Source organism: Rhipicephalus sanguineus, chromosome 5 (genome assembly GCF_013339695.2).
Source record: "Rhipicephalus sanguineus isolate Rsan-2018 chromosome 5, BIME_Rsan_1.4, whole genome shotgun sequence".
In the NCBI taxonomy this organism is placed as follows: domain Eukaryota; kingdom Metazoa; phylum Arthropoda; class Arachnida; order Ixodida; family Ixodidae; genus Rhipicephalus; species Rhipicephalus sanguineus.
In genome coordinates, this window is record NC_051180.1 from 51881283 (window position 1) to 51903455 (window position 22173).

Genomic DNA, 22173 nt, shown 5'->3' on the forward strand with positions numbered 1-22173 from the left:
CAGCCATGAGCTTCTACTTAAAAAGCGTCAGCGACATCCTATTTCAATATTCGCCACCTCTAGTCATATTAGAAGCATATTAGAGGAATTTCAGCTCTTCATTGGTGCAATTCATGCACTGTTTATTAGGTGCGAAGCATCTTATAGCGAAGTACAACCCGGTGGTGGTGGTGGTGGTGTGCGGCGTGTCCACCCTTACTGCGCATGCGCAACGCCTCTCCACACACCTCCTAACTACACACCTCCTCTCCATTCCACTCCCCTCTCCCCTCTCAATTCCCCCTCTCCCCCTCTCCACTCCCCCTGTGAAACGCAGGCCCGACATGCCGAAACGCTGCTTTTCAGCTTTACTGCGCTTTTTATTCGCAGTTGTTACCACGGCACATAGTTGAAAAACCTCCCAGGCCTCAACGTGGTGTCACTGGCATAATAACAAAAATATAGAAATTTCACTCAAGAGTCACCATTTTTTTCTCTCGAAGTTTTCTTGTACGCGAGTTCTCTTCATCTGTACTAAAATCTTTTTTTAACATTGGGGAAAGAATTTATGCGCATGTTCTCGTTTGATAATCGAATTAACTTTTTTGGCTGCCATCCCTCAATAATCGTCTGAGATATAGTTGAAGGGTCTCATGTGGGCGTTTGTTAATCATATCATAATGACCGAATGCAGAAAGAGTACATAATAAAGAAGAATACAAAAAAGACCTTACTAGCGTGAGCTGTCGGAAGCGTAGTACGTACGCGTTTCAGCCATGTTAGCTTACGTATTTTTTCTTGTTTCCCATTTCTCTGAATCAATGATATATACGGCAGTCAGATTTCCAGAGAAGAGGAACAAGTAAAAAAACAGACACGCAAATCGCGCAGCGTCGCATTATAAAAGCTCAGGCGCAGTGAATACAAAGAGGTGCAAGCTTTCCAGTGGTCAGAAAAGAGGAATGGTTAGAAGCATTACACAACGCGTCATGAATCTCAAACGCTCCCTGTGACTATGTTTATATTTATTCTTTACGTCGCAGCAACAAAGCTGCACTTTATCTTGCGTAGGCACGTTCGCCAGTCGACTCTATTGAAAGCCCAAATCGCGTAATCGGCTTGCGAGTGCCTCACCTCCTATATCTACAGCTATCACAGTGACAGAATAAAGGCGGTTTCCAAAGCGCGGCAGGGTGACGCGAAAGGAACAAAAAACACCCAGGGTGCTCTGCGTTGCGTCAAACACGCGAGAAAAATAGAAGGAACACTAAGTTCGTATAGAGTCGTGGCGTCGCATTACCGCCATTGGAAGTGCATGCAAGTTATGCAATGTAACCAGTGAAGGTTTTTGCTTGTATGCGTGTGTGGGCGTGTGTGTAACGAAAAAGGAAGAATGCGTGATAGGAAGCTTTCACTGCTGACCTAAGGATGATCTTTCTTTCTGTTCCTCTTACAACAGACATTGTCTTGTATCCAGGTGGTTTTACCATCTGTAACAAAACATATTTGCGGATTGGAAGTTTTGCTTGATGCCTGCTCCTTTCTCAAGTGTGACAACTAGTACCAGTGAGATGATGCCTTTTCTCTGCTGTGATATATTTTACTGTTCCGACTTCTGGGCAATGGGGTGAATAATTGGTAGCTGTAGGTGGTAACAATACTCTTTCGAAGAAAAGCGCTCATTAGCAGTTTTTTACACAATTTTCATGAAGCTTCACTGATGAGTATGCGCTATTCGCTGTTCCTACGTTAGGTGGAGTAGCGGACAAGGTAGGTAATTAGCTCCTAAGGTTTTTCTGATCGCCTTTCATTTATAAGCAATTTCTCTCTCTCTCTCTCTTTCATTCTCTCTCCCGTGAGCTTCATCTTGTGGACCTCCTCGCCTTTCCCCTCCAAGATTGTTCTTTATTTTCTCTCTGTCAAAATCTGAACCAATACAATTACCTTGTATAGAGAACACTGTAAGGACCAGAGCGGACAGATGAAAACATCTTTTGTAATAAATTTGGATAAACAGAGGTAATGTGCCTCAGGCTGGCTCTCCGACGTCGTGCTAGGTAGTCAGAATTTTTGTTAAAAGGATCCTAAACGAAGACGGAGTAAAAGCCGCCATAAATTGCTATTGCGCAGATTTCAAAAACTGTAAATCACGACTACCAACAACACTAGAAATCACTGCGCGCAGTGGAAAATTTCAAGGTACCGTGCGCAAAAATTTATCACGTTGTTATGGGAGCATCAACCACGAGCAACTTGGAGAAATAACAGACACACGCGAAAAGAAAAAAAATGTCGAAGCACTGATATATGGGTCGAGCTCTCATTTCGAATGCAGCACATCAGCTCCTGTAGGAAGGATAAAAGAGCATGCATGTCGCCGCTGCCGATACCACGTAGCTGCTGTGGACACACACATCTCAGCAGATAGAAAAATAAATATAGGCGATTCCAAGAGACATCCATTCTTCAATGCGATATGTGTGAGAGTTGTTTCATGGAGGTTTTGTGATGCCGTCGATACCACTATTATGCTCACTGTCATGCCAGTTTTACTGCCGTATTGACAAAGAAGTATAAAGAAATAAAGAAAACTGTCTGCAGTCAAGTTTAGATAGGAAGACAAAGGCGTCCGAGTCTTCCTGTCTTCGTCGGCATTTTCGCTGACGTGTCAACGCATTTTTAATGTCATTTACATCCATTTGACATTTGTACTTTTATTGCCATACCAACAATCTTGATATCATGCCTGCTAATATCCAGGACGACCTACTTCATGACATGACAAGACAGTTTGCATGAGTTCGCATGCCAACGCAGTTAGCCCATTTCGTCATTCTAAAACACTCCTGATGTCGGTATCGTGGGCTGCGGTGTTGCCGCCTGCAAGCCAGCTATGCTAATTTTTTTTGGGGTGACGCTCGTTTGCGTTTTGAACTTCAATACATTCTGCTTGGTAACTATTTCTTTCCTACATTTTATGTTGGTTAGCCCCCCACGTCGTTACAATTTCTCTCTGCTGTCGTCGGTACTTACACAATATTGTTTTCAGCAATGTAGCCGGGCTACAAAGAACGTACCCAAATATTTACGAGATCATCGGAGGGACAGAAAATAACTGATTAATACCACCAAACTCCTCATTAACGACACGACACAATTTTTAAGTAGTGGCAATGAAGCACTGGTATCACTGGTAATTAGGCAGCCGACGACCTTAACACTTAAGGACTGTTCAGAACTGGGTGTCATTCCCTAACAGTGGGACTATCAAGCCACACTGTTAAGGACTGACACTGCAACTAAACTCAATTTGCTGCCTCAGACTATCACTTTTCTATTAGTCATCATCTAGTTTAGGAAACATCCCTGTCTTTATTTGCTTCGCTTTCTTAATTTCCCTCCGAGGAGCATTATACTCCGCAAAAGAGTCAAGTCAGAGAAAAAAAGCTTCGCTGGCTGGTGTAGGATGGCTGGTGGTGAGAAGAGGGACGCCAAGCGGATTTATTAGCGTGGTTATTGTTGAAGCGTGCAGTCAAACTGCAAGCTATCAAGAGAGTTCGCCGGTCACTATGCACATGAACCAGTGCTACACGCAGGGATGTGGCCATATGAACACGAGCTAAAACCCTGAAATAGAAATAACGCTCACTGTTTCTGGAATACCTTAAGAAGTTGCTGCAGATAAATCTTAAAACGTTCATCAGCGTACTTTTTCATTATAATCGTGAATCTACGGACAGCAAAATCGAGCCAACTATTGAGGCATATTGAAGGGCTAACGTAGAATACTGATTTGGGTACTACAAGTTGTGGTGCCCTTAGATATGTATCCGCAGGTATTAATAGTGAAGATCAAGCCATTTTCTATTAATAAAACATCGCTTACGATGCCGAAACGGTGCGATCACAGTGCACAGTAGTAATCATTCGCCCGTTAAGGCAGTGTCGCCTGCTGCAGTCATCTCGTGCATGGTAGCAGTGTCATGCAGACAACGTGCAACATTAATCGGCAGTCCGCTTATATGCGCATGAATTAGTTATTAGTGTTGACCCAGATATGTAAACTGCCGTTCCTGCCAACCAAGCGCACTAGTCTGCATGACCCGCCGCGGTGGTCTAGTGGCTATGGTGTTCCACTGCTTACCCAATGGTCGCAGGATCGATTCCCGGCCGTGGTAGCCGCATTTCAATGGAGGCAAAACGCTAGAGGCTCGTGTACTTCGATTTAGGTGCCCGTTAAAGAACCCCAGGTGGTCGAAATTTCCGCAGCCCTCCACTACGGCGACTGTCATAATCATATCGGGGTTTTGGAACTTAAAACCACAACAATTATTGTTATATTACCCTTTTGCGTGAATATGCCTTTCGCTGTGCTTAAGATCAAGCTAAGTGAGCGGAAGACTAGAGGCGCGTGAGCACATTCAGAAGTTTAGTTTGTGCACATCCGCACGATATATAGCAACAAGGAGATTATTCAAAGCACGTGGTTTTTGAGACGTGGTTAGAAATAAACGAAGGAGATGCTGAGATAGCTAGCTGCAGCACAAACATAAAAAGAGTGAACACAGAGCACCGCTTATCGATGGATATAAACACAAACACAGTACGTCTTTGTCGTGTTGTTTACGTTGGGTGAGATTACATGTTAGGAGACTATTATGGTGAAAGCCTTAGATGGCTAATCAAATGCGAAAATTGACCGGCGTCCCACATTGGCGGCGCCAACACAAGTGATGCAAAACATAATCATCATTTTATGACGTCAGCATATGATGGCATCGTGACGCCACTTATCGCCAAAACTTGTGAGGTCATTATGGCGCCACAGTGACATCACTTGATGACGTCATCGCATGACATCGTAGCTTGGTCAATGGTGGACCGATCATGGAGGCAGTGCAAAAACAGGTGAGCTGCCTCCGACCTGGAGGCAGTGGAAAACCACGTGAGGTGAAGGAAGCTTTCAGAGGGTGACGGGGTAGGAACAATAGATCGACTGAGAAACAGAAGATGGCTTTCTCCTTCCAGTCGTCTTAGGTGAGTTCACAAGGGATCCTGTGAGCTCTTTTATGTTAATGCCATCAATCCTTCGTGTTCCCCGCTGTACCTCGGTATTTTCTGCTGACGATGTACTTGTTCTGCTTCCGGCTATAATTATATATTCTCTTACTCTCCAGCCATTGCATTCTTCGGGTCGAATTTCGCCGTTTAAGTTCTTCACTGGATGTAAACCGAGATAAGAGCCGGCAACTGAGTAACAGGATCCGACATGAATGAGATACAACTGAGATTGCGTCGGCTCCCTGTGAGTAGACACAAATGATTAAAACAGCGAACGCACGCGGCTCTGCCGCGGGAAAGCGCGAACAAAGGAATGGCGGGAGCGCTATCGCCTACTGCCAACTAGGCGGGGCACTGCAGAAGAGAAAGCTAGGCAGTGAATCATGTTGTGAAGCATGCTTTGTTAGTAGAATGAAATCTAGTGACAGGATGAGTGAGGGGCATGGAAAACACGCGAATGGCTTGGCAGGGTGTTTTCTGACATACGGGCGTGCTACATCCAGAACCATGAAATATGTTTATTTGAGCCCTGCTGAACGGGCGTTCATTTGCTGAGCGAGACGGGACCGTTAACGAGATGGGCGCGTGCGGCGTGACATGCAAGCGAATCTGGATTCGTAAACTACAACGTGCTCGCCCTATAAGTTTTGTAAATTATGTTGCTCCAAAACCAAGCGGCCATTACCGAATGCCCGCAGTGCAGTTCTCGTGGCGGGAGACGTAGTATCAGTTCAGTAGACATGGCATTATATATATATATATATATATATATATATATATATATATATATATATATATATATATATATATGTATATATATATATATATATATATATATATATATATATATATATATATATATATATATATATATATATATATATATATAAAGCGCGCCAGATATTTCCATCCTTAGAAAACAAAATCTGATTTATATCTGAATACCCTGAATCTTGCCGGTTCGAGATTAACATGTACACTGATGAATATAACTGCTTCGTCATTAAATGATGGGAGTCACTATGCCCGCAAGTGCAGATACTGGAAAAAGAAGTCGAAACAATACAAGGGGCAGGGGGTGAAGAGAAGAATAACAGAGAAGCAAAGCTATAACAAGATGGAACCTCTTGTGTTCAGTGAATAAGGGAAGTGTTATAACACATTTTCGTGCAGCCGAGTTTGTACGATGCATGCTGTGGGTAACCTTCTTCGTTCAGCCAGTCTACAGAAAGTGTGCACTCCCGGGAGATACGCCAGTTCATCTTCCCGTCGACGTGACGACAGGTTGGCCGATCTCTACAGTTCTAGAGAAGACGTCTACGTCTCCGAAAGAACTCTTGCAAAAAGGGTTCGTGAAGATAAATCTTCACGTCTCTCTTTTCAACCGCCCTGTGACATCGAAACTAGAGAAATCCGCTGCATCGGAGCCTACTTACCATGCAGACATCTCCGTTGTTCTTCACGCGCTTCAAGCTCAACAGAAACACGTTTGCCAACAAAATGACATGATTCAGACATTTTTATCGGCTTTAAGCCTTAAAGACAGCCACCCTGCTGAGGTTGTGCAACCTGAATCCTTCTATGGTTTTGTCAAGAAATCCCAACGCTTGGATTGCGTTCTTTGAGTACGCCTACAGGAAGAAGGGCTGGGACACAGATGAACGAGTGAAACGTATGCTCCCGTTTTTAACAGGCATCACAAGAAAATGGTACGAGTAGCGGATCATGGGACATGAATGCGATGCGGGGGACACGTGGGCGGAAAACTTCATCTCGTCGTTCCGAGGGAGCACGCTTGAGCGATGGGATCAAGTCATTTCTATCGCTATAGGTCTGGACCAGTGATCGAGCGTTTCTTTGAATAACGTCGATTACTTCATCTTGCAGAGCCGGACCTTCCATTGACTTCTGTTATAACGTTTGTCATATACAGCTTACCTCGAGAATTGCAAGTTCAGGCTAGAAAACCAAAAACTCTGGAGACTTTGCTACAATCACTCCAAGATATGGCCTGTCATTGGACGGAAAGGGCGGCAAAGCCGCATCGAGATATTCAAGGAACAGAAGCGTCAGGAAACAAAGTTTCGTGCACGGTCACCAAAGTCTTCGCAAGAGGCAAGTGACCACACGTCGTTGCACACCACCGAGAGGGAGCCAATGGCCGAGGTACGCATTTTGCACAGATTACAAAAAACTAAAATAAAGAGGGTTCTCTGCCTGACCCTATGACACCAAATAAGAATGTTTGTTTGACTTCTGCAGGCTTGTTGCATATATACCTGGAGATTAGTGAACAACACATACGAGCACTAATAGACAGCGGATCGCCTGTATCAATCCTTAAGAAAAGCAATGCTAATGATCAAGATGTATTTCGAGGAAGGTCGGTTCTTGAGAGTGGACATGACGGAAGCGAGAGAGAATACTGTGAGTGGGAACGCCTCAAAGTGATGTACCAGTCTAAAAATACAGTACTTGTTGCACTAGCTTTAGACACTGTGGAGTACAACTTTGTTCTTTCTCGTCCGGCTGAATATTTATTGGGGCTATACAGTTTCTGTTAATCAAGAGGCTGAGAAAGCGGCGCCGGAACACAGACCACCTACGGATACTGAAGAAGAGCAGTGTAATTCGGCAACTTTACCGCGAACTGGTTTGCTTGGGAGGATATCCGCCGACGACTACGAAGTTCGAGGTTCCCTTTCAGCCTTACGACAAAACATTTGTGAGAAGAATACAAAACCCGTACAACTTGAGGAAAGAGAAGAAAGCATGGCTAAAAGAAGAGCTTCAAAATATGTTAGATGCCAAAGTAATTCGCCCGTGGTTCTCTCCATTTGCCTCACCTATCACCATTGCTCCAAAGGAAGACGGTAGCTGGCGTCTATGTACGGATTACAGAGCAGTGAATAGCCATTAACTGTTTTCTGTTCGTTGTTTTGCCATGGAATGCTTAAAGCGCTTACATAGGATAACTCGAAGTTTGTGTTCTCACTACGTACGGCCCCTGTAGCAATAGAACTTTTTGTTGGGCTAGTTGGTACATACAGTTGGTACATACAGTTGGTACAGTTGGTTTTTCAATAACCCTGTAGCAATCTTTGACCCGGAGCTAGCGCACTGGGAGGGGGCTGAAATCTTGCACGACGGTCATCCTGAAAGCGGTCCGAGGGGCGGGATCAGACTCCTGCTTATGAAATGAAAAAAGTGCGATGTGCCTAAAGAAAAACGGAGACATTGCGTAGGCTTATAATGTCGCCCCAGCTGTTTTTTAAGCGAGCCTTTTCTACCTATTTCTTTATCTATCAAAGCATGTTTGCACGCTTGCGTGGTATTATGTACAGGAAACATACCTTAGTCTTCGATATTGTCAAATCTCACACCCGGTGTTGGCTCGTTGCCAGCTTCCAACTAACATGGTGACTTATACGCCTCCTTGGTTGAACGCCGTCCTGGCAAGATTGGTGCCCGAATCACGACTTCGCGCGCCATATCGATACAGAACCGACAGACTGCCAAGTGCGCACAGGGCTGAGGCAAAAGAAATGTTAGTTTATGAAGCGTATCGCCAAAGTGGGGGACTATAAAGAAAAGCAGCGAAATGAAAACAGCAGATACATTCCAACCAGCGATTGTCTCAGTGGGATGATAAGAAATGCGACGTTGATAAATTTTTTAAACGCAAAGCTAAGTCAAAAACGGAAACGCGAGCGATACAGCAACGCTTATGCTTCAAGATCACACAAGCGATCGAGTCAATTCACGCGAAAGGGCGCGAAAAAATTCCAGCCACCTGAGTCAGCACTATTCAATGAACGCCATAGTTCCTGCTCTACAGCGCTAGAAGGCAATCTTGGTGTGAGACAGAGTTCAGCTTCAGCAGAATTCAAAGCTTAGCTGGGAAAAACGAGTCATTATAGCGAGTAGAGGTATGAGCGCTAGCTTCCTTCGCGTGCTATTACGTCCCGCGCGTAAGCACGCGGGGTCTCCTCCTGCGCGGGTTCTTACATCAAAGAGCAAGCGTTAATTCACGCCTGGGGAATTGGGAACACTGTAGTTGCTGAGGTAATGAGACGCTAAGCCTGCTCTCAGTTCTCTAGGCAGTAATAGTAGTCATCCTTCTTCTCTCAGACATTTTTCTCGTTTTCCTTCGCTCTTGGTTTCCTGACATTTTTATTTACAGTTGGCTCCCATACTGCCACAGAAGACATTCGTTGGAGCGTTTCTTCTTACTAGCTCGGCTCACGAGCATCATGGTCCGTCTCGCTCTACAGAGTCAAGTTCTGTGCGTTTGATATTTCGGTGCTCGGAGCACAAGTGCCGCATTACACGAAAACGATCCGGAACAGTTCGCGAAATTTTTTGATCCTTCACGCAACGTTTGCTTGCTTCCAGTTGTAGTTGTGAGTAGGATATGGAAATGGAGAACACTTAGGAACGCTTGCTTCAAGAAAGTGAATGAGGAGTGGATTTTTTCCATTTTATTTGTGTCGAGAGTTATGACTGCCGTCTACTTTAGTCTCAGGAAATGCAATTGCTTATTTTTTTATTCGATATAGCAAGGAAAACGGTGGCAAATGCAAGTTGTTCTAATGAACGACGTGACTTCTAAGCTCATTTTTCTTTTTCTCGTGCGATATGGCAAAGGCAATATCGGGCACCGCTTCAAAGTCTACAGAAGAAGCATCTCCTATACGCTGGCTTTCAAGATGTGGTGCCGTAGAAAAATGGCCAATATTCATCAGTTATACGCAAGTTCGTCCCTCTTCTCCTTGACACTATATTCAGAACATTTTCGATGGAGGCGAAAATGTTTGAGGCCCGTGTACTTAGATTTAGGTGCACGTTAAAGAACCCCAGGTGGTCGAAATTTCCGGAGCCCTCCACTACGGCGTCTCTCATAATCATATCGTGGTTTTGGGACGTTAAACCCCAGATATTATTATTATTACTATATTCAGAAACGTTTGACAAAACCTCCCTGCTATATGTTCAGGACATTCTGAGGGGAGAGAGAGAGAAAAAGATGACTGCACTAATAGCGAGCACATTAGGACCCCTGAACACGTCCTGTGCACTTGCGTCTTGTGCGACGCCTAGCGAGACCCGCTCCGGAACACGTTTAAGAACACTTGCTTCAATAAAGTGAAAGAGGAGTGAATTGGGTGCTCAACCGACTGGGCTCAATACTGTTTTCAGAAACAACGATTCTTGGGCCGTGACCGTGTGCGTCAATTGTGCAAAAAAACAACGAAGTTGTTGCGATTGGGAGCCGACAGGTCTCTGTGAGAATCTGAATAGATTCTCACAGAATTATTTGCACCAGGAGGAACGATTTCGGGCTAGCCAAGCCAGGATAATTTTGCTTGTTGAGGTTGAGACATCACCACTTCCACGACTACCTAGTTCCATCATCGCCATATTTTCTGCTGTTGAATTCATATTATTGACTTTGCTTATAAAAATCAGTCTGCTAGTGTAGCTATGGGAGCGGTTCTTTTTGGGTAATGAGTAATTATATAGTGCGGCCGCATTGCCCGCGTCGGAGACTGGATAGGATTCATTATAAGAAAACAGACTCGAAATGAACCAATCGTTATGAAACACAACACTAGGCGGCGCAATAACCGTTAAGAAATAAAGGATAGCTTTTTTTCTTTTAGCGCTCAAGCAAATGAGGCTTTTATTATCTCTCACGCGATCGCGTTGCCTCGTCGCGCGCAGGTGCGTTATCACTGAGAGAAGAAAAAATGCTTCGCAAATTAGATTTGAATTTCAGCTCTGGCTTTCGCAAGACGCAATTATAGCACCGATATGCTTCTTTTGATACGGCTGGTGAAGTAAGTGCAAGTGATTGCCGTAGCGTATGTGTTGACAGGCGGAAACCAGCAGGAATTGAATTCATTGCCACGCATGCGTGTCGTCAAGGGCAACAAGGATGCCTCTCTGCTTTCATTTTTCTCTATTTTTAAAAAAAGGTCATAGTTTCGCCGCAAGGGCGAAGCAATGAATGTGATAGCAAGAAATTGAAATGCCACACGAAGAACCAGAAGCAGCTTGATACTTGCAGCGCGCCGCTGAAGCACAAAGAAGGACGCCCTAAAAGAACGCGCAGGCATGCACAGGGCAAGCGTGAACTAAAAACTGTCGCAGTTGTTACGTCTATGTGCTTGAGTAACGCGCGGCAAGTGTCGACAATGGAGAATCACACGCTGTTAAATATTTCTTCTTTTAATCTGCAACGCGCGGAGTGACCCCCTGCGTCTCGTGCCACACGGAGGCGTCTGATGCAAGGTGTACCCGGTGTTTTTTGTTTTTTTTTTCCATCCACATCGCTAGTGGGTACAGAGAATGGCCACTTTGTCGTGGGTGTCTCAAGGGCAGTATTCGAACTGAAAGAAAATTAGGAGCGCTGTGTCTGCAATTGTCGACAATAGAGACGACATTACATATTTCTTTTTCTTTTAAACTGCGGCAAGTGGAGTCCCCCTTCTGCGTCTCCTACCACACGGGGGCGTCTGACACAAGGGGTGCCCGGCGTTCTTTTTTTTTTTTACATCTTGACTGTGTACAGATAGGGGCCACTTTGTCGTGCCCGTCTCAAAGGCAGTTTCAAACAAAAAAAGAATGTAGGAGCGTTGCGTGATAGAAAACACGCTCAAGCTCCTTCGAGATCTGCGTACCACCAGCGTTACATGGTGTATATAAATGTTCGCCATTATGACTTTGGCGCATACTTGGCGTGTTGTTGAGTTGTCTAACGAAGCGGGCTGGGGAGCGAGGGGTTGCTGGTTCGAATCCACGGTCGGGTACCTCGGAATTCTTTTCTTCTGCTTTATTTTTCTTTGTGCGTTTTTATATGTATGCATACATATACATATCCGGGGCATGACGGTGAAGGCGACGGAAAAGTCAGCCGAGAGTGTCCGTATAATTGCTATCGCAATAAGAAAAAACAAGGAAATTAGATGTGAATCATTGCTACAAAAAGATATCCATTTGGGCAGTTTCACGACTTACCACTGACGTGCTAACGTAAGCACTGGCTCGCAACCACTGACAATATAGGGCATTTCGGTAAACACCTTCTTGATAACGCGCAACAGCAACTCCGTACAAGAAACTAGCCCCTACCATGGCTCTTCGTGGATGGTCGTGGCAAACATTTTGGCAAGTTTCTTGACCAATTCTTATGTTATGCTCGTTTGGAAATTTCAACTGCATTTTAGAGAATACCTTCGAGTTTAAGCTGGCGTTTAAGCTAGCCAGAAGGGCTCGTTCGTTTTTTTTTTATATAATTTGCGTGGTTTTCGCTCTTACGTTCTCAGTCGTAATCATCGTCATATTTTCTACTTTATTTATCAATCTCTCGCTATCTCTTTTTCTCTCTCTCTCTCTGTGTGAGTGTGCGTGTGTTTCTGTATTCGTGTGCGTTTGTCTGCGCTACAATTTACCAATGTCAGTTGGAATAGAAAGCTCGAAGGGCGTTTGAAGCCGGAAAAGTTAGTATCAACAGAACAGGGAACACCTCATTGAATGTGCTTCAATAATTCAGATCGCTAAACATGAATTTCCGTTGTTCTGTAGAGGTCGCTGGATTTTCGCTTACAGTCATCTACACGTGCAATTTCTTTTTCCTGGGTGGAAGCTCACTCGGGTTCACACGTCAAACTCAATGGCAGGAAAGGATACAGAAAAATCACAAGACGGCGGCCGATTCTACAGCGGCATATTGACTTGACAAACAGCTCTCAGCTCAAGAACGAACCCATTCGTCTCCATGCACGAACCTCGTCTACCAACGCTCCTGGGATCGATCAATCAAAGTGTCACTAAACGGTGGCGTGTGTTTGCGCTGCGGCGATATTAATAAACGCCTATCCCCAGCATACGATGGCGGCTTGCTGGCACTTTGGCAACATTTCTGCGAAAAGACTGTCTGCTACCATTGTGTTATGCTATTGCGAAATACATCGGACACGTGCATGAGACAGCTTTATTGCCCGGCTGGAAAGACGGCTGGGACCTTTTCCCATCGTTGGTTAAACTTCAATGCATAGAGCCGCCCGCCGAAGCTTCAACGTTGAGTGTAGCGAGACCTCAGCCAAGTAAATCAGGCATAAAGTGTTTTTGTTTGCGAAATGAGGGGCATTTACGGAGGCCTATAATAATATCGACAGCTCGACACTTCAGATTTTCTTTATAATAATTTATTATAGAAGCGCTGTAACTACAGGAGGTTCTTTTTCGATTCAGAGGCTTGTATAGACAGTTTCGTCTGTAAATTTCTTTGCTTTTCAGACACAGAAGTACTGAATCATTACGTAATAGTCGTTGGGGCTTTACTTCCTAAAACCACGATGTGATTATGACGGACGTCGCTGTGGAGGTCTCAAGAAGTTTCGACCACCTAGGGTTCTTCAACATGCACCTAAATCTAAGTACACAGGACCCTAGCATTTCGTCTGCATCAAAATGCAGCCGCCGCAGCCTGTATTCCATCCCGCGACCTTCGGGTTAGCTAAGACTTTCCATTCCAGTTATCGTATATGTATTGCACACTTTTTTTAATGGAAAATGATATCGAATATACATGTAACATACGTATTTGCTTTTAGAATTGTATGTAAGCACATGTAATTGTTGAAGGACATACAAAATGTTTCTAGTAAGGGCGGCCAGTCATTGAACATTTGTCACGGTGCATTCGTTGAGTAGTGAAAGTGAAGCCTCTGTTCATTGTGATAAAGACTAATCGCCGACGAAAGCGCCGACGAAAGCCCTCTGCCACGGCGGAACGAAAGAACTTTCCTCCTCCGTGCCCTCTGCACAAGCTCGTTTCCCGACGTATTGCCACATAGCGCCCATAACTCACGCAGCGTAGAGCAGAGTTGCGCATCTGTCTTCCAAACGCCGCTCGCAACCATGCGTTGCGGAGAAGCTGACGCTGGGGCCAAGTTTTGCTTTTCTCGATGGCGCCGCTGCAGCGAACTGGATTGACACTAGTCATTCACATTAAAGTAAATCACCGGTCTTCGACACGCCAAACATGTAGACCGGTGACCCGGTAGGCATGTCGCCTGCAAAAACGGATTGAGTCTTCGCGACATCGCCATGGTTGCTAGCCAGACCTATGCGCTACTCTGCTACCCAAAGGTAGCGTGTACAGTAACTCTAACGCAGCGCATCTATATCGTCTTTCGACGACATTTGCAGCGAAGCACGCAGATACGCGGCTAAATTTTTGTTTGCAGACATTTTCATAGAGTACGACGAATAGAAGGGGTTTGAGACGGACAGTGAGAAAGGGGTAGGGAGCTAAGCTGTCGAGCAAAGATAAACAAACGCTTAAAAGCGATAACATTTACAGATAGATAGATAGATAGATAGATAGATAGATAGATAGATAGATAGATAGATAGATAGATAGATAGATAGATAGATAGATAGATAGATAGATAGATAGATAGATAGATAGATAGATAGATAGATAGATAGCAGAGGCGTAGCCAGGGGGGGGTGGGGCGGTTCAACCCCCCCCGAAATTTTTCAGTTTTGCTTGCATGTATATACACGCACACGTACAAACGCACGCACGAACATACATGAAGTATGGTTGAACCCCCTCCCCCCCCCCAAAAAAAAATTCTGGCTACGCCCGTGATAGATAGATAGATAGATAGATAGATAGATAGATAGATAGATAGATAGATAGATAGATAGATAGATAGATAGATAGATAGATAGATAGATAGATATCATTAAGACGAGGAATAGCTAGGGAAAATTACGGATTGTTTTGTTAAAACTACGTGTATGAGCCGTTCCCTGTGTAATTTGTATGCACGGAAGGCATGTTCTAAAGCAGGTTTGTGCCCACCAAGCACTCAGTGTTGTGTTTGCATCTACATTTTCTTTAGACGACGGTACACTCTTAATCAAGTCCCGCTGATAGTGCTAGATATAGCCAGGAAACTGCACGTTTTTGTGGTTCCCTGAATATAGTCAGCATTTAACCAGGACCTGATTAAGAGTGTAGGACTGCTCGTAATGCGCACATCAAATCAAATGATTCCACTGCTTTCACGGAAGAAAGTGGCATTCATGGAAGAAAGTTCAAGGTACAAGTAATTAGCGCTGGTAAGACTCTAGCGTGTCGCAATTCATCTTACTCAAATGTCATTAAAGAAACTAAACGACAGTAACAAAGTAACATAACTATAAAACACAATCCCTGACACTGGCCTCCTTGATAGCAAAGTTCACGATGAAAGTAAAATATACTGCAGTCGAAAGCTAAGCCCCGAGCAAGTTACGACACGCGTCCTCAAATATTCTGGGTGCCTTTGACCTGTAAGAGACTTTAAGATTAAACGAAAAAAGCATTCCCGTCAACGTGTGAAGAAGTGCGGCGTCAGTGTCTGCGACGATGTGCTAAGAGGTTATTAATTATTCCTTCATATCCCCGATGACTTGATTTTCTTTGACGCTTGATCTTGAGCGTTTAGGCGCGCTTCAGCAGTGAAGCGCGACAAACGGTCCTTATTTGCTTTGTTTGTGTGAAGCTCAACTTAAGAAAAAATCGAATAGAGGGCGTCATTCCTCTGTCTTTATTATATTACAGGGTATTCATCTAGAATGCTGCGCCGATATGAGTTGTGGATAATTGATATTATTATTATTATTATTATTATTATTATTATTATTATTATTATTATTATTATTATTATTATTATTATTATTATTATTATTATTATTATTATTATTATTTTGGCTGCAGAGTTTCACCCGTTTATGAGAGGCAGGAATGTCAGTCAGACGGGCGCGCAGTTTGCTCCACGAAAGAAAAATGGCATGGCATAAAAAGAAATCAAAGAAAAATGGCGATGTTGTCGACAACTCCAGTATTTATAAGCTATAGGCTACTTAATTTCATAAATTGACGTAACTTGAACGTTTTTGTAACACACCATCATACTAACTTTGCCTCAGGAAAATGTGGCATATACTAAGCCCGGTCCGTTTCACAATATATTAGTTTCGAGCCTTGATGACGATAAACAGGCGATATGTGATAGCCTGACTTTACAGAGCTGTGCGACCCGCACTTGTGTGTGTATGCCATCCCAAGTCAGAACGAATGGGCTTTCATTGAAGGCATCTCTAATTACAGGGCAAAGTAGAATCGCGTAACTGCAGGTAAGATGCAATGATACTTGCATCATCGAGCACGCAAGTGGCAGTTTTAAACGTAGCCGGGGTGTTTGGATTTCGCGCCTTTGCGCAAATGAGCGACTCATGACATTTCGTCACTTTTCGAGAAAAGGAGCGAGTGTAAATATTATTTTGTGGGCAGCACCATCGGCCCAGCAGTAATCGACCATGAAGATAGGGACACAGCATGCATAGGAAAATGATGTCGTGTTCTTTAAAGAAAGTTTTGCGAAAATGTACCCTTATTTGATTTCTCCTGAGCCTCGTTTCGTTAGTCTAAAAACAAGCCCTCAAGAGCCGCTTTACGGAAAGAAAGACCAAAGCGATGTTCAATGTGAGGTAAGTTGTTAGACTAGTAAATAGATGTCAGCGTGCTATGGCAGACATTGTAAGTGGCTATAATATAGCAACGGCCGTTGCAAAAAGTAGAAAATGTCGGATGTAGAAATTATGGGAACGCGATAACGTTATACATATATATGTGCGGATATAACAATGTCTTCTCCTTCCCGTCTCTGTAGGAACTATTGCAAAGGACACTGCGATCGCAGCGGGTTTAAGCATGGCGTAGCATCGACACGAAAAAAAAAAGATAGCAAGCCAAGCAGCTAATCGGTTTGCTAGTTATTGGGCCGCCTGAAAGTGTGCCGTTTTTAGTTGCTGGGTACTAATGGTCCGCACTGCATGTTCTTTCGCCTGATAAGGGCGTTCACTCCTGTTACATTGTGGTATTTTTCGTATGAATCTGGCAGGCGACACGAGACTGCGCATTTACGCGTCTACATCGCGCCACTCCAGCGCCGAAGAGGATTACGCTCTCTCGGTTCTAAGCTCTCCATTCTTTCGCCGATAGGCAGCGCGCTTTTTGACAAAGCGAGGACAGCCTTGGCTATGCGTCCCCTTTGTTCGACGCCGCTGTGCCATGACGGTTCGGGGGGTGCGAATTTGCTCTAAGCTTCCACCGCAGTCACAAAGCGGCAGCTTTTAAGGCCAACTTATCCGTTTATGACGAAGTGCGCGGTTAGATCCGGAGTAAGCGACCCGTCTGACGCTCCTCGCTGGCAGCCACCGCAATGCAGATTGCTAGATTTATGTAATCTCATTCTAAGCAAGTTGGCTAACATTGTCGTCTCTTCGGCAGAGCTTGTGTAGCAGAAAGAGAAACAAAGCACACAATAAAAAGTGATCAGAACAGCTAAAGAAAATTTTGGCCACAAATGTAAAATACAAGCAAAAGTGAGCAAAAACAGGAAATAAGTGAGAAAACAAACAGAATCTATATGAAATGGTGGTGACGGTAAGTACACGTACAACAAAACCAAAGGTAAGTTCAAACAAAAGAAGACGAAAGCATTGAAGAACGTGCGAAACAACGTTACAACAGAAACCTGAGTTAAATTGACTGTGAGTTCTGAAAAAAAAAACATTGAGATATATGGATAAGAAAATAAGCATATTAAAGACAACGACAGCATCATTTCGTTTTCTCATCAAGTGGCATACTTTATTGGACAATCACACTGGAAAATCATAAACTCCTCAGACTAATTAGTTTGTGAAGTAACTGGTAATTCATTGTATCCTCAGGCGTATACCGAGGTCAATATCACAATCTTGATAGAGTCGCCAACATTAATGAATAAAAGCAAACCCGCAGTAAAGACTCAAGAACACGAGTTTTGAAAGCTTCGCATTCAGAATGAAGAAACGTGTCGCATGCTGTTGAGTGCCGTCTAGGGTCTCAGCCCAGTTACATGCCATTTTTCTTTGCCCGATAGAAGTAAACGAGCATTAAGGTCCTGCCCAATGGGATTCATGAATTCCTGTGTAAGAAGCTGCGCGTTTCGCCTAGTTTTAGATTAAAGTAGACCCCGTAAAGTGTACTAGGAGGAACTTTGTTTGTTCGCAGCCTGTCAAGTTTGGCACTGCGAAGGTAATTTTTTTATTGACATATCTATACGTTTTCGAAAACATTTTCTTTGCTAAGCCGCAGAGCCGACGGAAAGTAGATGTTTAAGTTAACGTGCGGGTAGCTTCATCTGAAAACCATAGTACCTGAAGTTTCTTGAGCTTCTTTCTTTTCTAGCTGAGGTATTAAAATTTGTAGCGTTAAAGCGCAACTTGTACTTTTACCCATAGGGTAGCTCACTAGCAGTACAAGGTTATTCTGTACTCTCTCTGTGAATATACCAGGTGTAGTCAGAAATCTGGGCCACATTGTCTTCTAAAAGATTAAGTCTAAAAGAAAATTAAATTATATTGCTGATTAATGAGCTCCTATTTTAGCATAACATCTTTGGTTGTACCGAATTCGAGTTCAAACGTTTTCAATTTCGATGTATTTGCACTGAAAAAAAAAAGAAAAGAAAAGGTGCGGTAATTGGTAGGCTTACTTTGGCAAGGCTGAGATTTCTTCGATTTGTTTTTTGTGGTCCTTGTTCGGTTTACATGATGAAGTAATTTTGATGACTCATACAAGACGAAGAAGAACGATAAACATGAAAAACGAAGGATCACGCAATCTTGCATACAGCATGATATCAGATGTATTATTATGCAGTAAGACAATCATTTCATAGACGCAATGCATTTTACGTGAGTCCAACAAACGTAAAGTATTAATGTGCATGTTATGCCGGCACAAATATTCTTTGTCTTATGATGCATGAAAAAACCCCGCCTTGTAGGTAAATACACTGATCGTGAGCACACTGCAATAAGACAAAACTTTTTAAGAACAGAACAAGCAGAAATTTACATCCATCACCTTTTTGAAGACTAACCAGCCCCAAGCATTAGGCCCCCATTTCGCGTTTCTTCTGTAAATACTAGCCACCCGAGAACGTCCTTCTTCGTGTACGCAACAGATGAGCTCTGCAGTATGCAAGGGCATAAACGCATTGCCGGCATTTCTTGAAAGGCTGCGGAGTGGTGATAAAAAGCCGACGGTTCGTAAATTTCGTTATCGTTTGTTGAACTGCAGTATATAGTCCATCCAAGCAAGCAAGCCCCTACAATGATTCATGCAAAGTTTAAAGACCCAGTTTCAGTTCCTTTCTGCTCTTTGCCATATGCCTTATTTTTGTCTCTCTGATTTTTGGCTGTAGTTTGCATAGGAAAACAATGCTCGAACGATTGCATTTGCGGCGGAAACAGCGTATTCAGATTCGTCGTCGTGCAAAGCAATGTTTCGTCACGGACGACTTTAAGCTGTCTGCCCTTTAAACCTTCGGAACAAGAAGAAAAAAAATAATTCTGTGCATATTGTTATTAAGGGCTATTCGTAATTCTTCAGTTCAGCAATAGAGTTCTTTTTTTTTTCGGAATGGGAGTTTAAATTAATGATAATATTACTTGCTTCTACAGAGCCATATTTTAAAACAATTTTCCTGGTTGTTTTTCCTCGTTTTGAGCTGCTGCGCAGTTTCGTTCCCCGTTTAAATCGATGGACCCATAGGCATGCCATTCTGAGTGTATGCTGCGTTTTTGAAGGTCCATTAAGCCATAAAAATACCAGTTTTAATATTTTACGTTTAAAGCACTGGCTATTTTGTTTTTACAAAGTCCTATCTGGGGGACATAGCTGAGAGTGGTAACATAGAGAAAGAGTGCGAACGGAAACAAAAATTGATGTTGCTGTGAAGCTGTTACGCTAGATGTACCCTAAGCACAAATATTTTTGCGCAACCATGCGACCGTCACCGCTATGAGGAATATAAGGAAGGACAGAAAATAGAATATAACACGTTGCAAAGGAAGAGAATTTCATATTCGCGCCACATTTTGTACGTTGTCGGTTGCTGTTGAACTTTGGTTATCTTTTTTTTATGTATTCCACCGCTGGCCGGCATTGTATCTAGACACGCCCGTTCTCGTACCTTACACATAAAACGACCTCGTTACCTGTGCTAAAACTCACGTAGAATACAGAAAGTGGACTTGAGAAACACCTGGTAATTTGTAGCCCGCCTAAGCAGAAACATGATCACGAACATAACCGGCTGCACCAAATGCCCGTTCGCGATAAAGCACCACGCAGTGTTGACAAAAGTATCAAAATTTTTGAAAGCGCACCCGCAACACATAATACGGGGAGGAAAGTGTGTATCATACATACATACATACATGTCGCCCTGCACTAGGACTTGTCACGTGACGAGCGACCCTCGTTCGGTATGTGGGCCGCCTCGGGCAAAGCAATACGAGTACACGAGGCACGACGCGTGCACGTTATTACGCACGCCCACACAACACCGCCCGGTGGGTTCATTGACTGCATATTGTCATTGCAGGATGTGTTAGATTACTGTGGTACAGGTCTAGGAGGAACGGGTGCGCTCTTTGTTTTCCTGTAGAGGCTGCTACATCAGGGTCACGAAATGAGCTCCTGTGGAGGCAGAAAAGTAGACGAATAAGACTGAGGGGAGGGTAGGAAGTAGAGTGAAAGAGAGAGAGAGAGAGAGCGAAAGAGTTGCGGAAGTGGCGCAGTGGGGCCTATCACCCTAAAACAAGGCCTCGAGTAAGGGCGACGCTTGGCTGGCTCTGCTGCGCAAGCGGAGGGAGTTATTTTCACTCAGCCGATTTGCATACATAAAATTAGGCCTCCTTGCGCCCCTTCCTCTGTACCCTTTCCAACACACTTGGCTTCTTAGGAGAGCCACTATGTGCCTCTACGGAATGAGATGGGTGGACTCAGAATAGAGAGATGAATACAACTGTAGGTTGAAGCGGGGTGAACGCAATAAGGGCAAAAGGGTCTACGGCGACGGGAGATGAATAATTAGGAAAGGAAGAAACAAGGAGGCAGCAGTGAAGGTGTTAGGGACTAGTGTTCGTCGTAATGTGTGTACATGCGGTGGTGCGTGTATACCGCTGCTCGTGCCTTCGAGCTAGGATTTAAACTTCCTAATAATGTGATTATTATCCGCCTGTCTCGCTACCTCCCTCTCTCGACGAAACCCTTCCGTCGCTTATCCTAACGTCCCGCTGTGTTTTTGTCCCGCAATCCGTAGTTTCTATTCTTAGCATAGCTGTCTCTCGAACGTTCTCGGGCTGTAATATTTTACGAGTTTTTCACATGACTTTCTTTGCAAGCTTCAAGGCGGGACGATGCGCAAAGTTTTAACTCGCAGTTTCGAGGATAAATACCGTGCCCCCATTTTTATGCACCGTAGCCCCCAGTATAAGATTAACTGCAGGGGGAAGAATGAAAGAACAAGTTACGGAGGAAAAACTACTTTTATTGAAAGAATGAGGGCCTAGTTTTTGCGGGTACGCAGAGCAGCCGCGATAAACTGTCTTGAAGGCATAAAAAAGTGTTTATGCTTGTATTTTTTTTTCAATATCGAAACATAATGAAAAAGGGATAAGATAAAGATTGGAGTAAAATGAACTTCAACACTAAGGTAGCGAGAATCATCTACATGTTGCAGATCGCAGATGCGAAAAAGCCCCACTTGAGCTATTATAGTCTACGCGGGCTGAGAGCGCATCGTTTCACAGTTTAAGAAGAAATCAGCTCGTAAACAACCTATTAGCCGCAATACGTTTAGTGCGTTGTTGTAAATTGTAGTGTTTTACAAGAAAATATGAAAAGTACTTCGGGGAAGCCTTCAATGTTAGCAGAGTGATAAATTTAGGTGGTTGGTAGCGTGAAAGTTTGTGCGGGATTTGGTTTATATCATGTCATCATAATTTCTTACAGGTGCATTTAGTCCGCTACCTTGTCTACTTAAACATGTGCTAGCGGTAGTCTCTGCGTAAAACAAGAAAGAAACGTATGAAAGCATGAAAAGAAAGGCGGAATTTTTTTCCTATATTTTGCATTCTATGGACGTATTTTGAAATGACTGCGCTGAAATCTCGGCTGTCTGTATGCCACGTCGTTTCTGTACGTCTGGACGCATCACTCTTTTATTA